The sequence below is a fragment of the Equus asinus genome, chromosome 20 (genome assembly GCF_041296235.1).
Source record: "Equus asinus isolate D_3611 breed Donkey chromosome 20, EquAss-T2T_v2, whole genome shotgun sequence".
NCBI lineage: Eukaryota > Metazoa > Chordata > Mammalia > Perissodactyla > Equidae > Equus > Equus asinus.
The window spans coordinates 92076995-92101690 of record NC_091809.1 but is presented as its reverse complement, the minus strand read 5'-3'; the positions used below and the strand labels follow the sequence as shown (position 1 = coordinate 92101690).

General features: G+C 35.8%; 1 pseudogene; it reads left to right on the top strand.

Annotated features, from left to right (window-relative positions):
- The first annotated feature begins 10176 nt into the window (after nt 1-10176).
- On the top strand, nt 10177-11100 carry LOC106827838 (olfactory receptor 5P3-like; annotated as a pseudogene).
- Nucleotides 11101-24696: the final 13596 nt, after the last annotated feature.

Below are 24696 nucleotides of genomic sequence, written 5' to 3'. Positions count from 1 at the left end.
ACCAATCTGTTTTTAATAATAAACACTGTAATATGAGGAGCTATTCTGCAAAGGAATGGACAATGTACTAAGCAAATTTCCAGTTTATATTCATTGTATCCTAGACTCACATATAATTCTCAAGAAAATTTTCAGCCTTAAAAAATAAATATGGATTGACTAAGATAGGAACATCTATTTAAAAAAAAAAAAAACAAATATATTCCTTATCCTTCCACCACTCACCATTCTTGCATTTATAAGTAAAAATCTTTTCAAATAAATTCTATGCTCTTTGAATTCAGTTTTTGTAATCAACAGCTGAAAGCATTTGAAACTCCTTGAATGGGTAATAAAGAGTAGTTTTGCTATCCAAGTTCTCACCAATTGAAAGAGATGATGTCTGTAGTCTACAGATGATGTAAAGATTTGAAACAGTGACACTGATGGTTGAAAAGCTTCTATTGTCCTGTGACTTGGACCTGATAAACAGGATGCCTCCCATGGTACCTACCCCTACATATGAGCCTGATCTTGTCAACTCAGAAGATACCTGAAAACCACCCCTAGCCAGTAGTTCTTCCCTTTCAGGAATCTATTCCATTAAATATCTTAAAGAATCCACAAATGACAGCCTACTGGGAGCTAATTGGCAAGAACTGGCTTCCGTAGTTGTGAAGAAGTAAGGATTTTTTTGTGTGTGTGAGGAAGATTGGCCCTGAGCTAACATCTGTTGCCAGTCTTCCTCTTTTTGCTTGAGGAAGCTTATTGCTGAGCTAACACTTGCATCAGTCTTCTTCTACTTTATGTGGGATGCCACCACAGTTTAGCTTGATGAGTGGTGCTAGGTCTGCTCCTGGGATCTGAAACCATGAACACCGGGCCACCAAAGTGAATCATACAAACCCAACCACTATGCCACTGGGCCGGCCCCAGAAGTAAGGATTTTTTAAATTAGGGTATTTCAATCTTGGGAATGTATGTAGCACACTCGTGAATGTCTCTTGAACCATTTTCCCCTTCTTCTATTTATATTGCCTCTGATACTGAAAATTCTCCAGATTAAGTCTTCTCTGGACGTCTCCTCACTAAAATTGATTTGGCTACCACCATTGCTGAGTGCCAATACGCCAATGAAATCTTTTGATTTGACCCTGGGACAGCACCACTCCCAAGGAGTCCAGCTGTTCACCTGGCAGCAGGTTGGTTATGTTTGACCCCTTCCATCTGGCCTGTTGAATGCTTGGTTATGGTGCCAGTTGACAGACAACACGTGCAAGTTTAGATTGCTGTCCTACAGAATGAGAAATATGCCTTAAAAATATGAGCCAGAACGTATGGCTCCAGGTTACAAAGGGGTTGAGGTAAGAATTGTCTTTCTCACTATTATGTTAAACAACATACTGGTTTAGTTTTCTATTGCTGCTGTTACCAATTACTACAAACTTAGTGGTTAAAAGCAATACAAATTTTTTTTATCTTACAATTCTGGAAGTCAGAAGTCCAATATGTGTCTCACTGAGCTAAATTCAAGGGATGGGGCTTTGTTCTGTATGTTCTAACGGAAAATCCATTTCCCTGGATTTTCCAGCTTCCAGTGGCCACTCAGATTCTTTGGCTTGTGGCTTCCTTCCTCCATATTCAAAATTGGTGATATTACACCTCCCTGTATCTTCCTTTTCTAGTCACGGCTTCAACTGACACTCTTCAGATTCCCTCTTCTACTTTTAGGAATGTTTGTAATTATATTGGGCCTAACTAAATAAGCCAAGATGATCTCAGTGTTTTAATGTCAGCTGAGTAGAAATCTTAATTTCATCTGCAATCTTAATCCCTCTTTGCCATGTAAACTAACATATTCTCATTTTCTGGGGTTAGGATATAGACACCTTTATGGCGCCATAATTATGCCTACAACATCCACTGAAGAACATTTTCCTTCCATCAATTGCAGACAATAGCATATTTCCCTCTAAATACTTCTGCCAATCTACTGATAACTAGAGGCCAATACTTTTCACATTTTTCTCTATGTAAAACCTACTTAAAGTAATATGCTAATCTTATGTGTGCATTTATTAGGTATTGACAAATGAATACACCTTTGTAACTCAAGCACCCAGCATAATATAGAACATTGCTATCCCTTCATAAAGTTTCCCTATCACCCAGTCTTTTCCGACTTAGTTTGTATCCTACAGATGCACCTATTGTGCTGATTATTATTATTATTATTATTATTTTTACCATGGCTTAATTCTAGATTTCCATAGAAATGGAGTCAAATACTCTGCCTCTCTTCCATAAGATTATTTTCAGGCAGCATAAGGTTTTTGAACTTTATCCACATTGTTTTGTGTATCAATAGTTTGTTGAAATGATAAACAAGCTCAATGACATTGCATAAGATTAACATATACAAATTGTATATCTATACACTAGCAGTGAACAATACAAAAAATAATTTAAGAAAATTCCATTAATAGAATCAAAATATAAAATATTTAGGATTAAATTTACCAAAAGTGGAACAAAATGTATAGTTTTATAACTATAAAATATTGTTGAAAAAATGAAAGAAAACCTAAATAAATGGAAAAACATGCTATGTTCTTTATCGAGAACATAATATTGTTAAGATGGCAAAACTCCCCAAATTGATGTATTCATTGAACATAATCCCTAACAGAAGCTCAGGTGGCTTCTTTGTAGAAATTGACAAGCTGATTCTAAAATTCGTATGGAATTACAAGGGATCCAGAATTGCCAAAACATTTTTTTAAAAAAAGACAAAGTTGGAAGACTGACACTTCCTAATTTTAAAACCTAGTTCAAAGCAATAGTTCAAGATAGTGTGTGCTGATCTACAGATAGATAAGTAGTTCAGTGGAAGGGAATTGAGAATCAATTCAACTCATGTGTCCATGGTTAATCGATTTCCAAACAGGGTGCCAGAACCACTTAATAAGTAATGAAGAGTATTTTCAACAAATGTGCTGGGTCAATTAGATATCCACAAGTAAAAGAATGAAGTTGGACTCTCACCTCACACCATATAGAAAATTAACTCAAAATGGTGGAAAGATTTAAATGTAAGTGTTAAAACTATCAAACTCTTAGGAGAAAACATAGGGGTAAATCTTCACAACTGTTTTTTCCTGAGTTTTTTCTTCCTCTTCACGTTAATGTTCTCCTTCCTAGGCTCCTTCTCTTACTCTCTCCTTCCTGTTATTTTATTTTAATTTTGCTGAGGAAGTTTCGCCCTGAGGTAATATCTATGGCCAATCTTCCTCTTTTTATTTTTTTTGCTTGAGGAAACTTAGCCCTGAGCTAACATCTGTGCCACTCTTTTTCTAATTTGTATGTGGATCACCACCACAGCATGGCTGTCACGTGATATAGGTACATGCCTGGGATCCAAACCCATGAACCTGGGCCACTGAAGCAAAGTGCACTGAACCTAACCACCTGGCCACAGGGTAGGACCCTTTGCTTTTTTCCTCCATTCTACTTTTCTTACTTTATATTATTAGAGCCAACCAGTATAAAATTACTGTTAAATTGTTACTCATTTTTCTAAGTACAAACTGTCAACATTCTCTGTCCAAACACCAGGATGCTTACTTGATATGTAGACAATGGTCCTCTCAGCTGGAAGCCATAAGGGAAATTGCAGGAAAATTGTTGTCTGAAGTGAGCTCCAGATTGGAATGTACTGTACATATCCAAACCAGAAGCTAGTTTTTGGATAGATTTTGGCTCCTCTAGTTATCACCTGTTTCAATTGTGTCAAATGGCTTGAATTCTTGAGTCTTAATTTCCTTATCTACAAAATGGGAATAATAAAAATGATACCTATGTCAGAGATTCACTGTTAGAATTAAATTGGGTAATTAGGATTTTAAGAGAAGAACTTAGTGTGTGGTTAGAGAACTGACAAACAGGGAAAATCTCCTGGATGTGGGGCACAGAGCACTGTGACAGTTGAGACATCAACAATGGATTTCTCTCTTTTCTTCCTCTTCACATTTATCTTCTCTCCTTCACTGGCTCCTCTTACTTCCACCTTCCTTCCTCTCTACTCCTTCTTTCCTCAATCCCTTTTCACTCTCTCTTTTCCCCAAATCCATTGTCATGTAAATTCCTGTTTCCCTATTTTGCAAGTGGATTTGCAAACAGCAGAGTCTGTGGGGACACAAATATATAAACAAACCCAATGCCATGAGAGGAGACAAATTGAGACTCAGGAAAAAGAGATGCAGGAAAAAAACATCAATGCCAGTGAAGGTATGAACTGTGTTTATGATTTCATCCCTGGAATAATGTAAAACATGTTTTTGTGAATGAAAAGATACAAAGTTGGCTTCTGACTGTTCCTACATACTTGAGCATTGGTTTTATTGTCCTCTAAGCCAGCCAAAAATCTCTTCATTTTCAGTTATTCTTTGTAAAGTTCCTCTTATCTCTAGCACTAGGTGAATTCTAGTTCTCTTAGGCTATCTCCTTCACCTTTAATTATAAGCCACCCAATCTCTTCAAATTGCTAGAAGTCAAATTTATAGTTTTTTCATGATTAACCTTTGACTGCAAGTGTTTTCATATTTTTGGTAGGAGTGAAATCGAAATACCTTTCTTTATTTTGAAACTGCGTTGTTACCTTGGAAAGAATTGTTGACTATAGCAAAATACGTGTTTCAACGTTCAATTTTTTCACTTAATGAAATACACTTAATAATTACAAAACAAATCAGAGGCTTACTGAAAATTAGTACAGGTCTATAAAAATATAGCTTTTATCTCAGCACAAAAACCATTTTAATAAATTGTTTTTGTATGATCTACTTTATGTATAAAATTAACAGATGAAACATCAGAGTGCTGCCAAGAATTTCATTTTCCTCTTGGCTCTGGAGGCTTTTCAGCCTTTTGAGACTTTAACCTTGATGCTGATGTAGAAAACTTAGATATGGTTCAAAATTGAGACTCAAAGTAATTAATGAAATGAAAAAGTTAAAATTACGTGAAGAGGTTGAGGACTTAACACTTGGCAGGGGGCATTTGGGAAAATGGAATGGTGAAACTTGTGAAATGTGTGGTCAGAGAACCTCTATGAAAATTATAATTCAATGTTGAACAAAGAATGAGACATGAAGACTCAATAGGCTCTGATATCACATGTAATCAATGTAGCTGTGATGTGAATCCCAGTTGGAAGCCCTTTGGGAGCTCTCCTCAGCTGCATTCACTCCAGCACAACTCCATGGTCCCTCTCTTGGGATTCTTCTTTCTTTTCTGGGGTTTCTTTCAAAGTATTTTGCTTTCATTGTAGAATCTTCTCTCCACTACACTCATCAACTTTTCACAGAATTCATTCTCTACCTCTTCATCTTAACTAAACCTAGTTGTCTGAGAAGGGCACATCTGCTTCTTAGATCTATTGAAGAGAAGTTACTCAACTGCCCTATTCTACAGGCACCAGCATACAATGTTGACATTCTCCTATCTTCTTACCATATTTCTAAATCATTTATCTGCATCTTCATGACAAAACATTTCCTTCATTGATTCCGGACATCTTAGTATTCATAAATATCTGCTAAATGAATAAATGAATAGAGAAAACAACTTCTCCCGCCTATCAAATTTCTTCGTGGCCCACCTCAAGTACGGACCAGTTCTAGACTTTTGAATTACAGTCACAGTATGTGACCAATACATATATCAGGATTCTGTCACAGTTTTCCCTCTGAAAAAATCATGAAAGTGTGAAAATAGATGCATAAACCCCATTAACTTGGGAGAGTGATAATATTGGTCAATGAATTTGCACTAACCAAACTCTGAGGCAGATCAAAGGGGAATCTGTTCACAGTGATTTTCCAGTTATGCAAATGTAAATAAAAAAAATCAGTGTTTTTCATATTTCTCTACATATAAAATCACTTGAGGAACTTTTGTTAATCACAATGCACAGGCCATGCTCCAAATCAATTAAATAAAAATCTTTGGATGAGATTCAGATTTGAGTATATTTTAGTTTCCTGGTGATTCTGATCTTCAGTCTAGGTTGAGAGCACTGAGGATGTCATTGTCAAACTTTAGTGTACATCAGAATCGTATGGAGGGTTTTCCAAAATACTGAGAATGTGCCCAGTAAAAGTGGATAGAAACCAGTCAGGCTCCAGACAGCTAACAAGTGTATAAGTAATGGTCCCTTAGGGTAGGAAGCCAGGCTAGCTTACCCCTGTTTATGGCCTAATACCTCTTCAAAAGGGAAAGGTCACCCTGATTGGAGTGTATGTCTCCAAACAGGAACAGTTCTTTGGGTAGAGACAAAGGAAGGCAGTAAGGTCTAGAATACAAGCAACTGAGGTACAGTGCCTGGCTATACATCTTGCCCACTTCTCTCTCTAATTAATAACAGAGAGCAATATCACTGACTTTGTCCCTTTCCATGTGGGTTGTACAAACAGTGGGCAGTTTATCAGAAAATCTCAGTTCTAAAGATGTACTTATGATAACCATTCCCACAATATTCTAGGATTTTCAAAATCACACAAAAATGACAACAAATTCAAAAGACAACAAAAGATAAACCCAAAGAAATAGAATTTGTAAAGCTATCATAATAAGATGACATTAAAATAAATGTAATGAGTATCTTTAGTGATTCAGGAGAAAGTACTACACACATAAAACAAGAACAGATGATTATGAAACATTAACAAGAAGTTAGGAAACTCCATTGGAGATTTTTGAAAGGAAAAATATAAGAATATATCTTGGCCTTATTTCAGAGGCTCAACCTAGAGAGTCATTTCATTGTTTTAATGGCTTCACAGTAATCTATAGGATGAAGGTGTTGTATATTTTTAACCATACCCTTATTGATGCACAGTAGATCTTTTGCCATATTTTCACTATTTAAACAATCATATAATGAACATGTTGTTATAGATATATTTATATTCTTGGGTTATTATTCTCGGATAGATTCCTCAAAGTGGAATTTAAAGGATAGTATTTAAAATTTTAACAACTTTTGCGAGAATATTTCCCCCAAATTTCTAGCAAATCCATATCTTTTCGATAATAGAGAAGAGTACGTTTTTCTTAGACACTTGCTATTCCCAGATATATACAACCATTTTAATGTTTCCTTACTCTTTTCTAGCCTCAATGGCTCATTTCTCTCATGGATTTTTGAATTTCTTTCCTGAATGTGAAGGGAACAAAAGCTACATGAAAAGCTCTCACCCCATACCTTAACTTATTTGTTCTCTCACTTCATTCAGTTGTGTAATTTATTATCGGTCTCTCAAGACTGGAATACCAGAATGTGAGTTCGCTGAGATCAGGAATTTCTTTCTGACTTTTTGGAATAAAGGAAAGGGTCCTCAATCCCAAGCACCTATGAAATTAAGTATCACAAATCCACTATGCTTCAAGGCCTAGGAATAATACTCTGTGGCTCAATGCCACACTCTCTATGGATCCACTCTGTGATCCTGCAGGTGAGATCTCTGTTAGCACGACTCCAGCCTCTTTGCCCATGGTCTGTACCCTGGAACCAAGGCTTCAGTTTCTGGGCCAAATTTTCTTCCATTGAAGACATCCTTCCTTTTTCTTGAATGGTAGCATATGTTTGAACTGAGTAGTTTTCTCAGCCTGCTTCCTCTCTGTAGAATTTTAAATATCACAGATTTCTTTTATTTAGTTTTGTCTCTGTCTCTTTCAATCTAAGTGGAAATGTTTCTGATGGTTTCTGATTTAAAAAAATCTTTTGTGTCTCCTATGTATGTTATGGTATTCACACCAGTATACAAGAGGGCCCTCTACAAATCTTTCCTGCATAATCCCATATCTATTCATGGCTTATTCTGATATTTTTGAGGTATTCCTTAGTCACATGTCTAAACTATTCAGCACTTGGAAAGCATTTTCCTACCACACCTTGGCTTTCTCTCTAATGCATACTTTTTGGACAGTGAATATCATAATTTTAGCACTTTTTTCAATTTAGAGAAGACAAGAATTTCCCAAATCATCAAGTCTTGGTTCCATTTCCTTACTGTCCTTTCTTAAATTATCTCTATCTTCTCACATTTCACTAGTATATGTAAGAAGAAACCAGTCTGCACCTTCAGCATTTTGCTTGTAAATAGCCTAGGAAAATATCCAAGTTTCTCTCTTACAGGTCCTGCTTTCCATGTAACTGTAGGACACAATTCATCTAGGACTCTTGCCACATATAACAAAGATAACCTTTTCTCCACTTTCCAAAGATATGTTCCTTATTTCTTTCTGAGCCCTTCAGATAGAGTGAATTATAAAACATGGCTCCTCTATGCTCTCTACAAGAAATTTGTTTCAAACATGGTAGAAACTGGTTGCAAGTTAAAAGATGGAAAAGGATATAACATGTAAACATTAATTAAAAGAAAGTGGGAGTGGCTATTTTAATGTCAGATAGTATAGTCTTCAGCAAAGAAAATTACTAAATTCAGAGACGAATATAATATAAATATAGAATTCTCAAAATGATAAAACTATAGAAGTTGAGAACACATTAGGGTTACCAGACGTCAAGGAGGAATGGAGACAAAAGGGAAGTCATTGTGGCTCTAGCAGGTGATGTGAGTGATCTATATCTTGACTATATCACTTTGAATATCCTGGTTGTGATATTATACTATAGTCTCACAAGATTTTACCACTTGGACAAATACAGTAAAAAACTTAGTGATTTTTGTACTATTATTTCTTGCTACTGCATGTGAATCTGTAATTATCTCAAATTAAAACATTCAATTAAAAAGGTGATATTATCTAGAAATATATAAAAATATAAGCTCTCATTTTATCCCTGAAAGAGTTCTATTTTAAAATGAAATTATATGTACTACACTAGGTTTATTCTTGTGAGTTTGAATAATTTTAGCAACCCATCAAAAGTTTTAATTAAAAGAAAACTAAGGCACACTCAAAACATGTATAGATATTTGTAGACAAGACATATTTACAGGAACATGTGTATTTATAACTTTCTCTGTCTTGAGGATTTTCAGTGGAATTTTCACAAACAAGTAACGTACTCAAGGAGTTATATCCCAAAAGACTCCAAATCTCATAAACGTATCCTCGTTTTACAGTGACAGTTCTTTGGCATTTGTTCTTATTGAGAGATACAAATATATGCAGGTAAAAATTTTTCATTTTATATTGATATAGAAGTGTGTGTTTCTTATTTTTGTATTAAAACTTAAGGTTTAGTTATTCTAAGGAAATAACTATTTGTTGAGCATCCACTTACCTCTGTGAGCCATGCTTGGCGTTTCCACATACGTCATTTTTTCAAACCAAAAATCCTATGAAGTATATACATATATTTACAGATAAGGCAATGATGGATTGAAGAGTTGACATAAATTGTTTAAGATTCCATAGATAGTCACTGGCAAAGCTGGAATCTGATCTGAAGCCTGTATGGCTCCAAAGCTCAATGCATTTTTGCACAACACTTTGCTTCCATGTCTTAATGGCATTTGGAACTAACTGTGAATTAGTGTCATATATATTTATTTTCTTTAAAATTTTAAGCTTTAATTCAGTTTTAGGTCCATGCCTAGTTAATAAAGTTCTTAGCTCTGACCTGAATAAAGATAAGGAAGCTAGAACTTAGGAGTTCAGATACATAATTACAAGGTGTTCATAACATGGTATGTTACTGCTCAATTAATTCCCATACACCATTTTTCAATCATTTCTGTTAATAAAATTGTGACATGTAGCTGGCTGAGCACATGGCTGTGATGCTGGTGTTTTCTGACTATATGTTCAATCTTCTGGAGATTGAATATTTGAAGTGAAAATATTGTTCTGAAATTTTAGATGACCTCTATCATTCAAGGATCTCCTAAGCTGACAACATGATGCAAATAAGAGTTAAGTCTGTTAAGTTAAAATACTTTTTTTTCCTGAGTATTCTTGGTCTTATATCAATGAACATATATACTATCAAGTTTTACCTGAGGTATGATGTGTAAAAGTACTTCCTACAAAATCTAAACTTCAGTTCCTAAATTTTTGCAATTTTTATTACATAACCATTGTAAAAATAGGTATTCGAATTTTAGTATTTTCTTCCATTTTAATATCCACTTGTTCTTCTTTCAGTGGGCACGATTTCCAGTGCAGATGGGCACTGGTAACTACACAACTGTGTTCATTCTTTTAGGGTTAACAGAGGATACTGCACTTTGTGGCATTTTACTTATTGGGTTTCAAGGAAATCTATGTGGTCATATTAGTGGGCAATGTCAGCATAATCACGTTAATCAGAAGCAGACCTCAGCTTCATACCTGATGTACCTTTTCCTCTTCCATTTGGGCTTTGTAGATATTGGGTACTCCTCATCAGTCATACTTGTCATGCTCATAGGCATCCTCAGGGAAGGAGCCTCTCTTCCTGTTGCTGGCCATGTGGCTCAAATCTGTTCTGGAGTCACATTTGGGAGAGCTGAATGCTTCCTGCTGGCTGCCACAGCCTATGATTGCTATGTGGCCATCTGCTTGCCAATGCTCCACTCCACTCACCTGTCTTCCAGAATCTGCATTCTCTTAGTGAGGATGTTCTACCTGAATGGATGTGTGAAAGCTTGGACAATTTACTAGCTGTTTATTAAGTCTGTCCTTCTGTGGACCAAATAATGTCACTCACCTTTTCTGTGACTGTTCATCACTTTTAAAACTTTTTGTTCTCAAGATTATATTTCTGAAATAATTCCAGCCATATCTTCTAGATCCATCATTGTGGTCACTGTGTTTATCATTGCTCTCTCTTATGTCTATATCCTTTTCTTCATCCTGAAGATGCACTCTACTGTGAGGCGGCACAAAGCCTTCTCCACATGCACCTCCCACCTCAGAGTTGCCACTCTGTTCTTTGGGACCATTACATTCATTTATGTGATGCCCAAGTCCAACTACTCAGCTGAACAAAACATAGTGGTGTCTGTGTTGTACACAGCTGTGATCCCCAAGTTGAATCCCCTCATCTACCGTAAGAGGGACAAGGAGGTTAAAAAGGCCATGGGAAAACTGATGGCTAGAAAACATTGATTGTCCTGAATCAATCAGATTTTAATAATAAAGACTGTAAAATGAGGACCTCTTCTGAAGATGAATGGACAATGTACCAAGTAAACTTCACTTTATATTCATAGTATCCTAAACTCATAAATTTCATTATGTCATTCTCAAGAAAATTTTCAGTGTAAAAAATAAATATGGATTCACTAAGATGGGAACATCTAGTTCCCATCTTACCAAAAAAATATAAATAATGATTTGCTTCCTCCTTCTATCACTTACCATTCTTGTACCTATAGGTAATACCTTTTCAAATAAGTTGTATTCTCTTTGAATTCAGTCTTCTGAATTAGCATCTGGAAGCATCTGAGACTCCTTGAATGGGAAATAAAGGGTAATGTTGGTATCCAAGATCTCATCATCTGATAGAGGTGGTATCTATATTCTACAGAGTATTTAAGGGTTGAAACCAGTGATACTGCTGGTTGAAAAGCTTCTATTGTCCTTTGACCCAAACCTGACAAATAATATCCCTCCCACAGTACGTACCTCTGCAAATGAGCTTCATCCACTCAACTCAGAAGATATCTGAAAACCCCCTTTTGCTAGTACTTCTTCCATTTCAGGAATCGATTCCACCAAATACTGTAGAACTAGTCCCCAGAGGGCAGCCCACTGGGAGCTAATTGCCAGGACCTAACTCCTGTCAGGGTGAATAAGTTAGGATTTTTTTATTAGGGTATTTTAATCTTGGGAATATATGTACACACTGCTGAATGTCTATTGAACCAATTTTTTTCCCTTCTATTCCTATTGCCTCTGATACTGAAAATTCTCCAGATTAACTCTTCTCTGGGCTTCACATCCTCCCAATTGATCTGTCTACCGCCATTGCTGAGCGCCAATCTGCCAACAAAATACTTCAATTTGATCCTGGGACAGTACAGTTGCCCAGGAGTTCAACTGGCTAGCTGATGCCAGCTTGATTACATTTGACCCCTTCCATCTGGCCTGTTGAATGCTTGGTTATTGTGCCAGCTGAGAGATAATACCTGGAAGTTGGGATTTCTGTCCGACAGAATGAGAAATGTGCTTTAAAAAAAGGAGACAGAATGCATGGTTCCAGATTCCAAGGGAGTGGAGGGAGGAGTGGTATTTCTCACTATTACATTAGACAACACATTGCTTTAGCTTTCCATTGATCCTGGAGCCAATTACTACAAAGCTAGTGGTTACAAGCAATACAAATTTATTATTTTATATGTCCAGAGGTCAGAAGTCCAATATGAGTCTCATTGGGCTAAAATCAAGGAGTTGGAAGGCTGGGACTTCATTCTGTAAGTTCTCAGGAATAAACAATTTCCTTGGGTTTTCCAGCTTCTAGAGGTCACTCACAGTCTTTGGCTGTGGTCTCTTTCCTTCATACTCAATGGCAGTGATGTTACATCTCCCTGCATCTTCCTTTTCTAGTCACAACTTCAACTGACACTCTTCAGCTTCCCTCTTCTACTTTGAACAATGCTTGTGATTATATTTAGCCTAACTGAATAATACAGAATAATCTCTCTATTTTAGGGTCAGCTGAGTAACAGCATTAATTTCATCTGCAACCTTAATCCCTCTTTGCCATGTAAACTTAACATATTCTCATTTCTGGGGTTATGATGTGGACACCTTTAGGGGGTCATTATTATTCCTACAACATCCACTGGAAAACATTTTGCCTTCCATTAATTGCATACAATAGCATCCTTCACTCAAAATGCTTCTGCCAATCTATTAATAGCTAGAGGCCAATACTTGTCACATTTTGCTTTATAGAAAACCTACATAAAGTAATATGCTAATCTTATGGGTACAATTATTAGGTATTGACAAATGAATACACCTGTGTAACCCATGCACCTATCATGATATAGATCTTTGCTATTCATTCATAAAGTTCCCCTATGACCTTTTCTTTTCAGACTTAGTTAGTATCCTACAGAGACACCCATTGTATGATGATGATGATGATGATGATGATGATGATGATGATTTTACCATGACTTAGTTATAGATTTTCACAAACATGGAGTCAAATGATATGCCTTTTTTTCTGTAATGTTATTTCAGTTGGCATAATGTTTTTAAACTTTATCCATATTTTTGTGTGTATGAATAGTTCATTGAACTAACAAACGAGCTCAACAATGTTGTAGAATACAAGACTAATATATAAAAATTGTATATCTGTATACTAGTAATGAGCAATGTAAAAATGAAATTAAGAAAACAATCCCATTAATAGAATCAAAATGTAAAATATTTAGGAAAAATTTACTAAAACAGGAGTAAAATGTATGCCCTGAGAACTACAAAATATTGTTGAGAAAATGAAAGAAAACCAAAATAAATGGAAAAACACCCTGTGTTCATGGATCAGAGAACAGAATATTGTTAAAATGGCCAAACTCCCACATTGATGTAAACATTGAACAAAATCCATAACAGAATCTCAGGTGGCTTCTTTGTGGAACTTGACAAGTTGATTCTAAAGTTCATAGAGAATTACAAAGGATCCAGAATAGACAAAATATCTTTAAAAAGAAAGAGAAGGTTGAAAGACTGACATTTCTTAATTTTAAAACTTAGTACATAGCAATATTCAAGATAGTATGTACTGGTCTACAGAAAGGCATATCAATCAATGGATCAGAATTCAGAGTGAATAATTAAACTCATGTGCATATGGTCAATAGATTTCCAAACAGAGTTCCAGAACCACTCAATAAGCATTGAAGAGTAATTTCAACAAATGTGGTAGGTCACTTAGATATCCACACGTAAAAGAATGAAGTTACACCCTTACCTCACTCCATATATAAAATTAAGTCAAAATGGAGGGTAGATCTAAATGTAAGTGTTAAAACTCTCAAACCCTTAAAAGAAAACATAGGGGTAAATCTTAATAATTGTTTTTTCATGACTTTTTTCTTCCTCCTCACATTTATCTTCTCTTTCTTTGGATCCTTCCCTCACCCTTCCTTTCCTTTTTCCCTCATGTCTTTTTTCCTCCATCCCCTGTTTCTTAGTGTTATTAGAGCCAACCAATATAAAATTACTGTTAAATTGCTGCTCATTTTTCTTAGTACCAACTCTCAAAGTTCTCTGTCCAGACACCAGGACTCTTTCTTCATATATAGACAGTCATCCTCTCTGCTATAAGCCATAAGGGATTTCATGTCTGAAGTGAGCTCCAGATTGGAATGTCCTGTATAGAGGCTAGTTTTTGGAAGAGCTGGATTAGATTTTGGCTCCTCTAGTTATTAACTGTTTGATTTGGGCAAATGGTTTGACTTCTTGAGTCTTAATTTCCTTATCTACAAAACAGGAATAATAATAATAATAATAATAATAATAATAATAATAATAATAATTATAATAATACCTATTCCAGGGGCTCAATGTAAGAATTAGAATGGGTAATGAAGATCTTAAGAGAAGAACTTAGCATGTTGTTAGAGAATTGACCAACAGGGCAAATCTCCTGGATGTAGGGCATAAAGCGTTGTGTCAGTTGAGGTGTCAACAATGGATTTCTCTCTTTTCTTCCTCTTCACATTTATCTTCTCTCATTCCCTAGCTCCTTAACTTACTTACAGCTTCCTTCCTCTCTAATTATTCTTTCCTCCATTTCCTTCTTCCTTGCTTTTTACCCCCAACTCAATTTCCAGGTAAATTCTTGTTTTCCTATTTGCAACTGGAATTTAGAACATCACAATCTGTGGGACACAAACATGTACACAAACCCCATGCTATGAAAGCAGACAAACTGAGATTCAGGGAAAGGAGATGGATTAAAAACCAATCGAAGGCAGTGAAGGTATGAGTGGTGTTTAGGACTTCATCCCTGGAATAACGTAAAACATGCTTTTGTGACTTAAAATATACGAAGTTGGTTTCTTATTGTACCTCTCTACTTGAGGATTGGTTTTATTGTCCTCCAAACCAGCCCACAATTTCTTTAGTTTGCTGTTCTTGTATATAAGTCCCCTGATCTCTAGAACCAGCTGAGTTCCACTTCTATTCAGATATCTCCTTCACCTATCATTATAGGTCACACAACCTCTTGAAATTCCTAGAAGTAAAATTTATAGTTTTTTTATGATTAACCTTTGACTGAATATGTTTTCCTATTTTTGAGAAGAGTGGAATAGAAATACATTTTGGTTATTTTGAAAATGCAGTTTATGACTTGGAAAGAATGCTTGGCTATAGCTAACAAGCTGTTTACATGTTTAACTTTTCAATTAATTAAATATACTTAATAATCAAAACATGAATCAGAGGCTTACTGAAAATTAGTACGTCTATAAAAAATAAAACTTCTATTTTGATCCAAAGATATTTTAATGTATTGTTTATGTATGATCCACTTGATATATAAAATTAGCAAATGAAAAACCAGAGTACTAAGAAAAATTTCGTTTTCCTCATAGCTCTGGTTTTTAGCCTTTTGAGAATTGGACCTTGATGCTGATGTAAAAAACGTAGACATGGTCCAAGATGGAAACCCAAAATAATTAATGAAATGAAAAAGTTAAAATAGTTATATGAGGAGGTTAAGGATTTAACTCTTAGTAGGGGACGTTTGTGAAAATGGAATGCTGAAGTTTGTGAAATGGGTGGTCAGAGAATCTGCCACCAAATTATGATTCAATGTTGAACCAAGAATGAGACTTGGAGACCTAATAGGCTCTGACATTACCTAAAGTCAATGTAGCTGTGATTTGAATCCCAGTTGCAAGCCCTTTGGGAGCTCTCCTCACCTGCACTCACTCCAACACAACTCCATGCTTCCTTTCTTTGGATTCTTCTTTTTTTGCTGGGGGTTCTCTCAAGATATTTTACTTTCATTCTGGAATATTCTCTGCACTCCACCCATCAATGTTTCACAGACTACATCATCTACCTCTTCATCTTAACTCAACCTGGGTATGTTGATCTGCTAATTTGCAACTGAATACCTCTTTGAAACTTTAATGACTATATATCCTGGGCATGTTTAATGTATGTTCTTTGTTCTAAAAATGTATAAGACTGTACTGAAAATCATGCTTCTCCAGAACTCTTTCTTCCTTTCCAAAACTGCCTTCCTGGGCTATAATTCTCACCCTGGCTCAAGTAAAACTCACCTTATCTCTCTTGTCTATAGAACGCTTATGGGTTATTTTGCATTGACATTGTTTCACACTTACCTACATTAAATCCTCAAAAACAGATAATTCAAATCATATTTAAATTGTTAGAGCACAGATGAAGATAAGTAGCTTCTAATTTATGAAACCCACAGAGCTGGTAGGTACATGTTGTAACTGCAATCTGATTGAGGCTGCTGTGTGAGGTTCTCACATGGATTGTGGAAGATATTAGATGCTGTAAGGACATCTAGCTACTTTGAAGTCACATTGTCTAATGTTCCATCCACATGGTGCATGCCATTACCAACACTGTGGCAGGACTGAAGGACTGAGGTGGGGAAAGGACTGAGAAGCTGGTGGCAGTCTTTAACAAATGAGGAGAAGAAACTGGGTGATTAGTAAAGGACTCAAAGGACAATAGCATATTATTTCATAGCTGGATAATATTGGTGTCAATGAAGGAAATGTTTTGTCATGAAGATGCAAATAAGTGATTTAGAAATATGGTAAGAAGGTATGAGAATGTCCATATTGTGTGCTGGTGCCTGTAGAATAGGAGACTGAGCCACTTCTCTCAATAGAGTTGAGAAGCAAATGTGCCCTTCTCGGACAACCATTAGATGTGCATCTAGTATCTTACAAAATCCATGTGGGAACCTCACACAGTGGCCTCAATCAGATTGTAGTTACACAGTATACCCACCACCTCTGTGGGTTTCATAAGTTAGAAAATATTTATCTTTATCTGTGCTCTAACTTAATTTAAATATGATTTGAATTATTTGTTTTTGAGAAGTTACTGAAGGTAATTGTGAAAACAATGTCAGTGAAAAATAACCCACAAGCATTCTATAGATAAGAGAGATAAAGTTTTACTTGAGCCAGGGTGAGAATTATAGTCCAGGAAGGCAGTTTCAGAAAGGAAGAAAGTGTTCTGGAGAAGTATGATTTTAAGTACAGTCTTATACATTTTTAGAACAAAGAACATACATTAAACCTGCCCAGGATACATATTCATCAAAGTTTCAAAGAAGTATTCAGTTACAAATTAGCAGGTGAACATGATCTTGATGTCTGGAAATGGATCATATGGGCCTTACCACTAGGGCATATGGCATTAATGATACTGGCATAGGTGGGGAAGTATGCATTCTTATCTTAAGAGAGTGCATTCTTTACTTTAATGGTTAAAGCAGATGTACAATGTATGTTTGATAGGCTATAAATCAGCCTTTTTTTAGTTCAAGCAGAAGAAGTTTTGATCCCATATCCCTCAAGATGTGAAATTATCTTGTCATTTTTCCCTTTAGATAAAGAATCTTTTGGTAGAAAGCATTGATGATAAAGATATTGTCCCTAGGTGCCAGGGTAGTTGCTGCCTGCCCTGTGTTCATCATAACCCTCAGTGCTAGGCTTTTATTTCATTTATTTGTCTGGTTATCCACGTTGGGGTGAAATATTTGGATATAGTGGACAAGCATAGAGGTATATATTAACAGGGGTAGAGTTTCATAGGTTATGTAGTTTGTCCATTACTTTTACACTATTGCACAAACATTGTACATGTGCTTTTACATGCCTTCCTTTGACTACATTGCTTATAACAATGGTAACAAATTTAATACTTAAAATGATGTGTTTATTAGAATGAGTTTTAAGCATAGTCTTTATCAGAAAAAGAAATTCATCCAGAGTTATAAGACTGATCAACTATCTCAATCCATTGAGCAATCATCACTCTAGCCTGCATGCCAGTCTTACACTAAAGGGGTTATATGAGGAGATATATAAGGTTGGAAATAAGCCTTGTCTGGAGTCCTGGGGCAGCTTTCTACAACAGATGCCATCTTCTCATTGTGGTTTGGAGGTATTTGCCTTGGTCAGTTGAAGTCATGTTTCAGAAACAAGAGTTGAAACCTATTTAGGTGGAGGCAACTTTTTAAATGAGAAAAGTGAATCCATGAGTCTATGACCTTTAATTTTGCAGTGCATGAATTTATTAAAATAACCTATTATGGTTCTTTCCAATGTCGCACCAGAGACTCTTTTATTTTATGCCTCTTCTAATAAACAAAATATCCAGGTTGTAGTCCATGACCCTGAAGGTCTTTATCTCCTGGGAGCCCTCTGTGAAAGGAATCAGCTACCAACTTTTCATTTCTCATAAACAACTCAATGAGACCTTGAGAATAATGTAATGTATCTCCCTTAATCAAAGTTGTTTCATACATTTCCTCATCTGATTGCATTAGCTGTCCTGTTATTATTTCAAAAGGAGACAGCTGATGTTTACCAAAAGGTGTAGATTTAATATTGTTAAGTACTAGGAGAACAACTTTTGGCCATGAGAGATTAAAGCTCTTGAAAGTTTTCCAGTAGAGTTTTGAGTGTGCTGTTACCTCTTTCCACCAATCTTGGGGATCAAGGATGATAAAACTTGGAAGGAATTCCTCAAACAGGAATTATCATTTCCAATAATAACTTGGCTAGTGCTAAAGCCATTGCTCTTCTGCAAGGAAAGGCCTCAACCCAACATGAGAATACAGAAGTCATTACTAAGGTATATTTATATCCCTGAGATGGTGGCATTTGAACAAAGTTCAATTGTCATACCTCAAAGTGTCCCTTACGAAGGGAAAAGTGACATTTTGACTCATGAAGTGTTTTCCCAGAATGGTATTTAGGTCATATAGTACAAAGAGCATATGTTTTATGAACCACTGGGGGAGAAAGTTTCCAAAAATATTGTTTTATCCCTAAAATCATCTTCTCCAGTGCCTAGTGGGTTAATTAATGTATATGATGGAGCAGTAGCAGTTGTGTTACTAAATCTTTTTAAATATCTTGTCAAGTTTCACCTGGGGCAAACAGGAACTATTCCTAGCAGCATTAAACAATTCAATTAATTTTTAAAAATATTTTATTGAGGTCATAATAGTTTATAACATTGTGAAAGTAGATTATGAGGGTGTCTGTAAAGCCATGACTTAATGTACTTTACTTTTAGGTACTTTTAAGAGAGTGCATTATTTACTTTAATGGTTAAAGATGTACAATATATGTTTGATAGGCCTAAGTCAGGCTTCTTTAGTTCAAGCCAAATTAGCTTTGACCCTATATAACTCAATATGTGAAAATCTCTTGTCACTAGCCTAATCCCTTGGTTGGAGATGGAAGAACAGCTCTGTGACAGACTTCTATATCTTCCGTAGAATTTCATATGTCAAAAGTGTGTATATGTCAGTTAAATTTTTTCCATAAGTTCACTCATGCTAATCTAGTTTCTATATTTGTTTGAACAGACTTGAACAAGGTATTTTCTTAACATTCTTTTAAGTTTCTCGGTGTTATGGTCATCCTCTCATTTCAGCTCTAAACTTGTTATGTTTATGCATTCTCTTTCTTTTTTGATTAAGTAAATTAGTGACCTTTCTCTCTACTCCCTTTCTCTCACTCTCTTTCTCTTTCTGTCTCCCTCTGTCTCTCTCTTTTGTCCCTCTCTTTTTCATTCTTTCTTCTGCCCTTTCTAGTATAATTTTCTTCTTTCCCTAAAGGCAATCAAGTTATGAAAATACAGTGTTCCAAACCATTTTTGACACATTTACTACAAACATATGTGTATACACATATATGTATAATAACCTTAAAAATATTTTGAATAATAACATTAAAAATATTTTGAAACTACATCTGGTTTTGTAGTAGGAAAAGCATTATACTAAGACATATCAGGCAATTGGAAAATACTTTTATTGCTCTCTACAGAAAGTGATGATTTTTATTGGAAGTACTCCACTTTTATTTATCAATACTCTGTATTTTTAAACATTCTGAGCTCTTTTATTTGCCATCTGAAGGAAGACCATAATTAGACTACCTGGTGCTTTCCTTGGGGCTATCTGCATTTCTTTGTTTCTTAGACTGTAAACAATGGGGAAAGCAGAGGTATCAGCACTACATACATCACAGCCATCAGCATACCTTCATGGAATGAATCACTGTCATTGGGCCTCAAATAGACAAAGCAAGTAAATCCACAAAGTATGGACACCGCAGTGATGTGGGAGGAGCAAGTTGAGAAGGCCTTATACTTCCCCTTGACAGAAAGCATCTTCACAACTATGGGCACATTAAAGACATAGGAAGTTATAATTAAAATAAAGGTGTCCAGCAACACAAAGGCAGTAAATGCAAGAAGAACCATTTTCTAAAAAAAGGTGTAATCATAGGCCAAGAAGACCACAGGAGTGATGTCACCAAAAAAGCACTGGATAATGTTAGAGCCACAAAAAGATAAGTTGAATACTATGATGACAATGCCCAGAGATACCACAATCCCAGTGATACAACAGGCCATCATGATTTGGAAGCAGAACTTTTGGCTCATTAGGATGGTGTAGTACAGTGTGTTGTGAATGGCAATGTAATGGTCACAGGACATGGAAGCCAAGAAATGCTTGTTTTCTCCAAAACCAAAAAAGAAGATCATCTGTGTGGCACACACAGAAAGAGAAATGGTCCTACTGTCTGAGAGCAAGTCCATTAACATGTGGGGCAGGATTACGATAGTGGTACATGTGTTTTGTTCGCACCCCCATGTACCTTTTACTCCGTGGCCTGTCCTTTTCACTTCCAGGGCACTGAAAATACTTCTATGATATTATAATGAAGGCTATATGTCATTAGACATTTGTCTAAAGCTATAGAATATACAACACTAACTGTGAACCCTGAAGCTAGCTGTGGCCTTTGGGTGACTATGATGTGTCCAAAGTAGGTTCATTACTTCTAACAAATGTACCACTCTGATGAGGGATGTTGATAATGAGGGAGGCTATCCATATATAGGGCCAGAGGGCATATTGCAAATCTCTGAATCTTCCTCCCAATTTTGCTGTGAACTTAAACCTGCTGTAAAAAAAATAAATAAATAAAGCCTTAAAAAAAGTAGAAAGAGGTCTCAAATAGCTAGAATCAGAAATGAAAGACATGACATTAGTGCCATCGTAATCAAATAAAAGATTAGAAAGGAATACTGTAAAAAATTGTAGGCCAATTAGATAAAAGATGAAACGAGTGAATTCCTAGAAAGTCACAAGCCACCAAAACTCATTCAAGAAGTAATAGACAATCTGGATAGACTGAAACAATTAATGAGAATGAATTATTAATCAAAAATACTATCCATAAAGAAAAGCCCAGGCAAAAATGGTTTCACTGCTGAATTCTGCTGAAAATTTAAAGAAGAATTAATACCCGTTCCTCACAATCTCTTCCAAGGAATCAGAAGGAATGGAACAATTCCCAACTCATTCTATAAGGCCATTATTACCCTGATCCTGAACCATACCAAGATATTACAAGGAAAGAAACTACAGACCAATATCTCAGGAATACATATGTTAAAATGCTTGACAAAATAGCAGCAATGTGATTTCAGCAACATACAAAAAGAATTTTACATACAGCTAAGTGGGATTTATCCCAGTTAAGCAAGGGTAGTTTAACATCTTGAATTCAATTATGTTTATACCATATAATATAATAACAACCAAAACCCATGTGATCTTCTCAATGTAGGTAGAAAATCCATTGACAAAATTCAACATCTGCTCGTCCTAGAAACACTCAACAAACCATTAATAGAAAGGAACTTCTTGAGCCTAATCAAAGGCATCTATGAAAGACCCACATCTAACATAATACTTAATGGCCAAAGACTGGGTGTTTTCCCCCTAATATCAGCAAAGAGACAAAGATGTCTGCTCTTGCCACTTTTATTCAACATTGTACTCAAAGTTCTACCCAGGGAAATTAGAGAGAAAATTAAAGAAAAGTCATCTGGATTGGTAAGGAAGAAGTACAACTATCTGTGTTTGCAGACAACACAATGTTGTATAGAAAGATATAGAAATACATGAAACACTATAGGAACTGATGAATAAGCTCAGCAAGTTTGTAGGATGCAAAATAATTATAAAAATAAATTATAATTCTTTTCATTAGCCATAATCAATCCAAAGATGAAATAAAGAAAATCTCATTTGCAATAGCATCCAAGAAAGTAAAATATTTAGGAATAAACTAACAAAAGAAATACAAAATTTGTACTCTAGAAATTACAAAACATTGCTGAAAGAAATGACAGGAAATCTAAATAGATGAAAAAACATCCCATATTCATGGATCTTTAATAACGTTAAGATGTCAATATTCCCCAAATTGATGTACAGGTTCAACACCGTCTCTATCAGAATTCCAACTGGCTTCTTTGTAGAAGTTGACAAGATGACTCTAAAATTTGTGTGGAAATGTAAGCCACCCAATATAGCCCCCAAAATCTTGAAAAATGACAACAAAGTAGGAGGAGTCACACTTCACAATATTGATACTTACTGCAAAGCAGCAGTAATCAAAACAGTGTGTACTGGCCTATGGTTGATATGCAAATGAAAGGAATAGAATTGAGTGTTCATAAATACACTCATGTGCCTATGGTGAACAGATTTTCAACAAGGGTGCCAAGAACTTTCAACGGGTAAAGAATTGTCCTTTCAATAAATGGTGCTGGGTCAATAGGATATCCACATTCAGAAGAAGAAATTTGGATCATTCTCTCACACTGTTACAAAAATTAATCCAAGTGGATCAAAGACCTACAATAAGAGCTAATATACTGTAAAATTCTTAGAAGAAAACATAGAGGTAAGTCTTCATGATCTTGGATTTAGTAATGGATCTGTAGTTATGATATCAAAAGCAAGGGCAATGAAAGAAAAACTAGATAAATCGGACTTCATTAGAGTTAAAATTTTTGTGCTTCAAAGGAAACTATCAAGAAGGTGAAGAAATAACACACAGAATAGGAGAAAATATTTGCATATCACATATCTGACTAGGGACTTGTATCTAGAATCATAAAGAGAACTCACAATTCAATACAAATAATCCAATTGAAAAATGGGCAAAGGACTCAGACTTTTAACCAAATTAGAGATACAAAGGATTAATTAGTACATGCCAAGATGCTGGACATTATTAGACATTAGAGAAATGAAATTCAAAACTACAGTGATGCACCACTTCACACCTACTATAGCCATGTGGACAACGTAACCTCAAAATTCCTTGACCTCTTTATACCACCAGTAGTCTGGTCAGAGGTTCTGGGGGCCCCTCCCAACATTTTCCCTCCACAGGAAAGCAGGCAGTTGTGGTTTTCGTCTGATAGCTCTGTGCTGAGCCCGGGAAAGGATCAATGGTGTCTGCCAACCCAAGCCACTTCGTCTGTTCTCTCCTGGGTGGCTTGACAGTACCTGACTTATCAGAGCTCCAAGATCAGTAAGACAGAAATCAGTCCTCTGTTGAGCTCTCTTGGAAACGTCGGGGCACTGGCTGCATGAATCAACCATTTCCCTTACCTGGGGAACTACGGGGTGTCTCCTGATAGTATGGCGCTGTGCTGGGGACAGGAACTCTGGTGAGAGGATGTCTCAAGTCTCCTTACCCGTTTCAGTGAGTCTGGTTTTGAATTTTCCCAGGGTGCAGGAAACTTTCAATTATTTTCTGATTTTTAACAAAGATAATTTGTGAATTGTTGCTGAATTGGTGTTTTTGAGGGGTTAAGGAAGGTCCTGGGCTTCCTATGCCACCATATTGCTGATCCCACTATGCAGAGTTTTTTTTTTTTTAACCTTTTTTGAAGCATAACAAATACACATGTAAAGTATACAGTTTCATCATATTTGTGTGTTGTATACAAATCATGAAACCACAGCCTCAATCAAGCAAAAGAGTATTCCAATACCTCCCAGTGATTCCTTATGCCTCTTTGCAATCCATTCTTCCCTCTGATCCTGGCCCCAGGCAACTACTGATTTGGTTTTAAACAATATAGATTAGTGTGTTTTGTCTGGAATTCTGTAAAATGAGAATGATATGTACACTATTTCATGTGACTATCTCTGAGTAGAATTATTTTGAGATTCGTTTATAACGTGTGTATCAGCAGTTTCTTTTTAACACAGAGCCATATTTCATTATATGATATACCATGTTTTTTTATGCACTCACTAATTGGTGGGCTTTGGGGTTGTTTCCAGTTTGGGGCTATTGTGAATGCAGATGTTATGAATATTGGAGTCATTTCTCTGTGGATATATATTTCCATTTGACTACGGTAAACACCTTGTAGTGGGATTGCTAAGAGATGTACTTAAGATTTTGGAAATTTTCAAACCATTTTCCAAGTGGTTGTACTGTTTTACATTCCCACTTGTTATCATGAGAGTTCCAAATGCTTCAAAACCTTGCCAACATTTGATATTGTTAGACTTCTTTGAATTTAGCCATTTAGTGGGAGATTAGTGATATATTTTTAGGATTTTAATTTGCATTTTCCTTATGGTTAATGTAATTTAGCATTTTCTCATTGCTTGTTGGC